We start from the raw sequence: 8,278 nt of genomic DNA on the forward strand, positions 1-8,278 counted from the left end.
TTCAGTAAGAAAATATATCTCTCTACACATGAGAGTACTCACACTGGACAAAAACCTTATAAGTGCTCTGAATGCTTGAAAAGCTTCAGTTAGAAATCCAACCTTACTGTACATGAAAGAACCCACACTGGGTATAAACCGTATCAGTGCTCTGAAAAGCTTCCAACTGAAAAAGACTCTCACTAGACATGAAAGTACTCACACTGGGGAAAGACCTTATTAGCTCTCTGAATGCTGGAAAAGTTTCAGTCGGAAATCTGGTCTCACTCAATTTGGGAGAACTTACCTGTAAAAAACCTTGTCATTGTTCTAAATGCCTGGGAGCCGTCTGCTGGAGATTCAGTTTCATTCAACAAGAGAGAAACCACAACGAGAAAGGAAATTACCCGTGCTCTCAATGTGACAAAAACTTCAGTTGTAAATGTAACCTTTCTACATAAGAGAGACAATGTGGGAGAATAAAAGGTGCTCACTGTCAACCCTGAGGAGGAGATTTCAGCATCGCAAAACATTTACATGAAGCAGCCACAAAGACTCCACTCCATTGATTGTACAACAAACCGTCTACTGAGAAAAGCACACAGCGAGGGATGGAAATGCTTGAATTAACCTCATCCTTTTGTAACTATTTGTGGCCTCATTCCATTCAGTGTGTTTTGCTCCCTGAGTGTTTATAAGTATTGACTGACCCACAAAGGCCATTGGATCCTGAACTTTGAGGCGACGCTTCTAGATTCAGGAATGCTTGTAACCTCGAACTGTTTCCAGCCTTAATGAGCCTCACCAGGGGGCTGCAGCAGGAGTCCCTTTGTCGTAGGTCTCTATGGGACCAACATCTGTTCTGTGCCATGTAGGGCTGATCATTGAGAGGTGATGGATGAACTGGTAGTTAATCTCGGCAACTTCCCGCCACATCATTCTCTAGTCTTTGTGTAACTACAGACAAGGCCAGCCATATGCAAACCATTCTTGGCTCCACCCTAAATAGTCCTAATGACTTCTGTTCCAATGGGACACAGCCTCATATTACAAAGATCCACACGAGTGGCCTCTTTCCATCTTCTTTTTGTTTCAAATGGAACCTGCTATCAGGCCTGCCACGTTCCATGCTTTGGCTCTTATCATCAACCTTGAACCATCTCCATAACTTGGAAGCTCCGAAGACTTCGCAGCTGTTGTAACTGCTTGAAGTTTCCCACATTTTGATGGCCGTGGATTCAGGTTCAACTTGATAACCCAACTCTACTCTGTGGGAATTTTGCACTTCAAGTCACTACTGTGCAGCTCGTCACCTTCTGAGACTGATTCAGCCGAAAACCTTGCATCAAATTCCAGTGTTAATCATCACCAGAGACTAAACTTATCTTTGTCCTCTCGAGCATAGCCACCAAAGTCAGCTACAATTTTGTACGTGACTTCCTGATTGATTCTGTGGATCTGCTTTTTTTTCATTAATTTTCCTTTTTGTTTGGTTTTGACAGTTGTTTTTGCTAATTAATAATCCTTAAATCACAGCCCTCCTTTAGATTTTGCTTCTGAATAATTATTAAATATTCTTTTTGATCTAAACTTGGTTTGAATCCTACAGTTCCTTGTCTATTTTTAATAAACTATATTGAAATGTGTGACTTCCACTGTTTTGCTCTACCTTCGAGCCCGCCGTAGGCCATACTGCTCAAGCCACGTTACCAAAAGCGAGCTAAGAACACTTTAGTAGAAGACATATTTACCTTTGACCAAAGTTTGGATAAAGCAAAGCAGGCTGACTCCAAAAAGCACACTAAGGTTACTCTTTTAGGTGGCATCTGCACCAACTGTAGATGCAAAAAGCAAAGATTATGAGGGAAGCTGTTGGTATCTGTGCCCCCAGAACTTGAGACTGCCACCCTCTCTCAAACAGTTGAAAGAGCTAAAGATGCACCCGTCAGAGATTCATATCTCAGCAACTAAGACTGCTCGCTCCTGCCATACAACACACACACTGTTACCTGAATCCCTTTACCTGCTACATATACACGTTGTGCTGTGCATTGTGAACAGGCTTTCACCCCCCTTTGTATGTAAATGAGTTTCTGTGATCAGACACCCCAGGCTCCCATTTCTTCTAGTGCGGATGATAATGTGAGAACTGTAACGAGAACGAGATCACAAACAAGGGCTGTATTGAGAAATAATTGTCTTCGAAGTCACACAGTAGTTTGTAGTTCTTTATTAGTCTTTTAAATGTACATCCTCCATCCCGTTCCAAGGTAGAGTATAGTTTGCAAAGAGTGACTCTCTTGTGGCCCGCTCCCCAGATTAAGTCCATAAGAACAGAAACAGAGTCCAATTTCCTGAAGAAGCGCCGAGGCGGGCAAACTGGGGGAGTCGCGAAGCAGTATAAATGTATTAACAGCATTTTTGCAACTTCCACTCTACCCATGGGTCGATAGTGGCAGGGAGCCCCAAAGTGACAGGGAGCTGCAAACATTGGACATCACCTAAGTTGCCCTCTATAACATCTTCCTCAGTGTGGTAAGTTTACCGCTAAATATCTGAAGATGTGAGGGTGCCACCCCAGTGCTAATTGGGGCAGCACTTCCTGTTCTAAGTTGTGAGTTTGCGCATGGGATATAAGCTGGATTTGGTCCAATTTAGCCTCAGTCCAGAAGTCCTACCAAAGTCATCTAGAACCTCCATCACCTGCGATGGATACGCATACACATTCCTGAGGTACACAAATGCATCATCAGCATACAGTGAAATGACCTCCCAATTTGTCCCACTCAGTATACCGACTGCTGGCTCCTGCAACCGAAACAGGCCAGCGAACAGGTCCATGACTAGGGTGAAAGTAATTGACAGTGAGCATCTATGAGAGCACACTGCAACTCAGTCCTGGAAAGAAAGGCATATATGGTGGATAGTGATTGGAGGAAGTTGAGCCCAACATTAGTGGAGCCTCACTTCAGTACTCTATCCCAGCACCAGCCTTTTACTTTGCCAAAACACACCACAGGTAGAGATTACCTATGGAGGAGATCCTCAGATACCCTTAGGGTGAGGGATTGCTTAGTGGACCATGAGATAGGGGGTACCCATGCCAGTGCATGCACCTCCTCATATGGCCACTCAGGCAATATAGGCTTACCTGGTCAAGGATAGCCTTATCTCCTTTCGTTTGGGGGGGTTGTGTAGGAAGGTGGATATCTGACTATGGTTACCCCCAACTTATTGCCTAGTGTTTAGCTGGTTTTCGACTTAGTTGGCCTGGGATCCTGCTATCCGGGACCCCAGGCTTCCTGCTCTCTCTGTAAAATGGACTCCATCTACCTTAGGTACATATCTAATTGGATACTGGCTTACCTTATCAGTCCCTGTACAGTGTACCTTAGGTACCCAGGGCATAGGTGCACTCAGGGCCTACCAGGGGCTGCAGCATGTATTATGCCACCCCTGGCTGGCCATCCAAATCTGACACAACTGCCTGATCAATCAGCTGGGGCAAGGTGGTGTAATCACCCTTTGCTTTAGATATAGTATATCTATATCTAAACCTAGAATGGACACATATACTCCTATAAGTCACTCCTATGGCAGGCCTTAACAATCCTGGAGGCAGAGTGCTTGTAATTATGTGAGATAGTGCTCTGGCATGAGCTGAGCCTGTCTACAGCTTTCGGAACCAAGTCCTTTAGCTGTTTCCATGATAACGCTATACCATATACTCTTAAGTGCATTATAACCTCGCGGTTATTGCTAACTTTGGCATAGCATTATCAAAACATGTCGGGTAAGGTGTCATACGAATTGGAATGCTACCCCCTCGCCAATTCTGGCGACGGGGGTAGCATTCCACCCTTTTAGAGGGACACGACATGTACCTAACTGTGAACCCCGGTTAAAGTTAACTCGAGCCTCAGCATCACAAAATGGAAGCTGCCACCACAGACACAAGTCTGACCTCCTGCTGCTGGGAGTCCTTCCAGCGAGGGAGGCTTGGACAAAGGGTTTCCTGCCTTGGGAGGTGCTAGCACCACCCCAGACAAGATTTTGTGTATTAGGTAGGACAGGGCTGAAAGGAATGAGACATGCCTGGGGCACACAAGGTGCCCTGTGCATACACCGGCTCAAACCAGTTGCTGGGGCACTCCAGCCCCAGCTCTGGCGCAAGACTGGACAAAGGATAGGGGGTGTAACCACCCCCCTTCCTGGTCCCACTCATGGGAGGGACCTAGTGATAGTGCAGCCCCCTTTAGCAGGATAAATGTAGGAGCTGGTCCCATTCCAAATCAGATTAATCCTGACTTGAAACTCTACAAGAAGAAACTCTGGACTTCAACATTCTGCTACAGAAGACTGAAGAAATCTCCCTTGTGGGCAAGGAGTGTCCACCCTGCACAAGCAGGCACCATCAAGCGTCCAGCGGCTTCACTTTGTCGTCTTCCCTCGAGGATCCAGACTTCAGAGCCCGACGAGACCCGGATTCCCAGACCTCTCCGACCTCAACTCACATCTGCAGCACAGCTGAGATCCGTGGGTGCGACGAGACACGTGGGACCGGCCATCTTGGAGAAACTGCACTTCGCTTCCAGCACGACTTCTGAGGTAACCTCGACGAAGTGCTTTGGGGATTGAGAAGCCCCAGCCCCGAGCAGCTCCTGCACCGAAGACCAGCTCTCCAGCATCCACGAGATCTGCGTGGGGCCCTTCTGCCTGTTTGCTGCTCGACGCATTGTCTGGTCACTTGCCGGCTGGCTAGCGGCCTCCTAGACGACGATTCACGACATCAACACTGCTGGTCTGGTTGCTCCAGACTGGCCCTTGCTTCCCTGCAAAGGAGAAGCACCCCGGACCCTCCTGGTCCGCACCAGACGCCTTTTCCACTCACCGTGTGGGTTGCCTTTGCCAAGACCTGTTGATGACGAATCCGGAACCAACACCGCCGACAGCGAGAGCCTGCGTGGGACAGCTCGTGCCTCCATCCTGGTCGTCGAAGACACCTCCTGGTCCACGTGGCTGCAGAGTCAAGCGTCCACTCTTCACCTGATCGCGACGACGGCATCTGGTTCCTTCCTGGTTCCACTCCAGTCACTGGCTAGTGACTTTGAACATTGTCCCCTCTGCTTTCAGGTCTTCAGCATTTCTGATCCACCCTTGGATCACACCGGACATGTTCCTCCTGGTCGCCTGCAGCATCTTTTCTTTCAGGCTCCATAGACTTCATCGTAGAAACCCGACACGACTTCGCACCTATGCACCCGCAGCCCGTGGGTGAGGTAACAAGAGCATTTCGGTGCTCAAGGGTAGATTGACTCTCCTAGTGTCCAGTTTCACAGTCGTTTTAGTCCTAACTAGTCAGGATTGTCCGTACTCACCTTTTTCTTGAACTGTACTGTCCATAGACGTTGTTACGCATCTCGCGTGTGAGTTCACACTCTGCCCACGCATTCCGTGGGCCTCCTATTACTTACCTAAAGTTAGGGTAGTGTAGTCCCAGCGATCCTACAGCCTCTGGACAGCTCCATTCCTTCTATCGACTTCCTTATACCACTTGGTTAGTATATGGTTTGTTGCGCCCCTAGGGCAACATTGTAACTTGTGCAACTTAACGTATTTTTCTTAAGAGTCTTGTCATGTGCTTAGCCCTCTGATCTCATAAAGAGTTCAGAGGTGTATGTTAGTTAATAAATATATTGTTTATTTTTATAACTACCTCTGTGGTGTCCTTTCATTTGGTATTCAAGGGGTTATATGTGGTAAAACGGCTGGCTTCACATGCCAAAAGAGTTTAGCCTAAGACTGCTTTGTCCATGCTACCATTAGGATAGCTGGTCTATAAGGTTGACTTACAACCAATCACCATAAGGGTTGTTTGGACTGATACAAGCTGATCACTAGAATTAGTGTTCATCATATATCAGGCCAACTTCTCACAGTCCCGATATCAGTTGTTTGATCCCAGCGCTTCGAAGCCACAGTCCCCGCTCGAGGGTTATCGAGCGTGCAGGACACCAGAACAGTACTACCTAGTTTGCACCAGTCCCCGCTCGAGGGTTATCGAGCGTGCTGGACACCATAACCGTTTGCATTGGCTGCACCAGTCCCCGCTCGAGGGTAATCGAGCAGGACCAGAGTAAGCCCTTTGTTACGTATTTTGCCCTCCGTTGGAGAGTGTCGGGACCGACACTAATGCGGAGGACGATATAATACGTAGAGACCTAACGGTACGTTGACACCCTACACGAGTACTCGAGTGGCATTGTCGGCCACTGCTTAGCACGGTGCCCTCTGTTGGTGAATGGCGGGACCGGCATTCGTGCAGAGGACGGTTTGACGGATAGGTCTCGGAGCTACACGGGGTGTATTCGACCCTGTAACGGACCGTTGCTGTACTGTCTCGCTCTGGCAGTACTTTGATTTATTAAATCTGGTTTACGCAACCCAACAAGTCTGTACTGTTTCATTGCGCTGACAAGGTTGTCAGGGTGGTGTTCTTTAGTACCCGATCCTGAGGAACCAGGGGATTACAGTACTACAGACCCGATCGCAGAGCTCTTGCTTTTATTCTTTGAAGGGCCTGATAATTCAGTGGTCCCGGAAAAATAGCCTGAATGGAAGAAGAGAGAAGGCCCAATAGTTTGGCTAGTTCTCTTAGAGAGAGATTTTGCTGTTTCAGGACATGTCTTATCTCCTTTCTGATTTTGGAAATCTTCTTGGGAGGAAGAAGGAGAAGACAGTTTGTTGTGTCTACAGTGAAACCCAGAAAATCCATAGTCTTTGAGGGGAGTAGAATGGATTTTTCCCTGTTTATGATAAAACCCAGACTTTCTAAAAGGTCTATAACTGTCTTGAGATCCTGGATGATTTGACCATAATCTTGAGAAAGGATAAGGATGTCGTCTAGATAAATGATGAGACGAATACCTTTTTCTCTTAGAGATGATGCGACTGCTCTCATTACCTTGGTGAAACACCAGGGGGCAGAGGAGAGGCCGAAGGGGAGGGCCTGATATTGAAAGAGACGGTTCTTCCAAAGGAACTGAAGGAAGGCTTGATCTCCCTTTGCCATAGGAATGGTAAAGTAGGCGTCCTTCAGATCCAATTTGACTAGCCAGTCTCCCTCCAATAAGAGGTCTCTCAGAAGATGGATGCCCTCCATCTTGAAATGTCGGTAAACAAGGTATATGTTGAGTTCCCTGAGATTTATGACGGGTCTCCAGCCTGTGTCTTTTTTCTCCACAAGGAAGAGCGTGCTTATAAATCTCATAAGCTCCATTGGGACCTCTATAATTGCGCCTTTCATGAGCATTGAGGAAATTTCTTCTTCTATTATTTTTTCCTGGTCTAGGGTAAGGGGAATCGGCCTGGGAAGAGAATTCTGAACTGGAGTTTGGATGAAATCTATCGAAAAACCGACTACGGTGTTTAGAACCCAGGGATCTTGGGTGATAATTTTCCAGTTGTGGTAAAAGAATTTCAGTCTCCCTCCCACTTTTGGATTCGAAGAAAGCGAAAGGGAAGGAATACTCACTTTGAGTGGTGGAGTCGGCAGAAGCTCCTCTCGCTCTGAATCCTCTCGAGCGGAAACCTCTTCCTCTTGGTGGGTAGAACAGAGGTTGGTTGGGTGGCTGGTATCCTCTACCACCATAACCTCTAGACCTTGAAAAGGGCCGTCGGTTGAACCGGCCGGAAGACTGGCCCCTTCTCCCGGCCCTTCCAAAAAGATTGTTGTTGAAGTTGAAAACTTTCTTTATGTTCTGGTGCGCTTTATCTAAAGCTGTGAAGGTAGAGACATATTTTCCCAGGTTCTTAATTAGGTCCTCTCCGAAGAGTAAACCTTTAGGATTAAGTGAAGTTTCTTTGTCAGCTAGGTCGCTTAGCTTAGGGATAATTTTCGTCAAGACCACTCTTCTACTTTCAGAATTAAGTCCTGCATTAGCATTGCCTAAAAGGACAAGGGCCCTTTGGCTCCAGCCCCGAATTGAATTTGTATCGAGAGGGTAGCCATTAAGGTAACTCTCCTCGGCTGCGTCGATAATCTTGGTTAGGGGACCCAGAATGTCAAGAACTTTATCTTGGCAGATCTTAAGAGATCTTTACAACCCTTTACGAGGGTCTCTGCCGAGTTTAAAAAGGTAAGTAATGAGTTCGGGATCAAGATTTGGAGTCTGGCAAACTCTACCCTCGATGGAATGTCTGGAGCACTCGGCTCTTAAGATGCTGCGAGTCTTCCTCTCCAAAGGATTTCTAAGCCATTTAGTAATGAACTTGAGAAGGCGGGATTTTCATTCTAGAA

Source organism: Lissotriton helveticus, chromosome 1_1 (assembly GCF_964261635.1).
Source record: "Lissotriton helveticus chromosome 1_1, aLisHel1.1, whole genome shotgun sequence".
In the NCBI taxonomy this organism is placed as follows: Eukaryota; Metazoa; Chordata; class Amphibia; order Caudata; family Salamandridae; genus Lissotriton; species Lissotriton helveticus.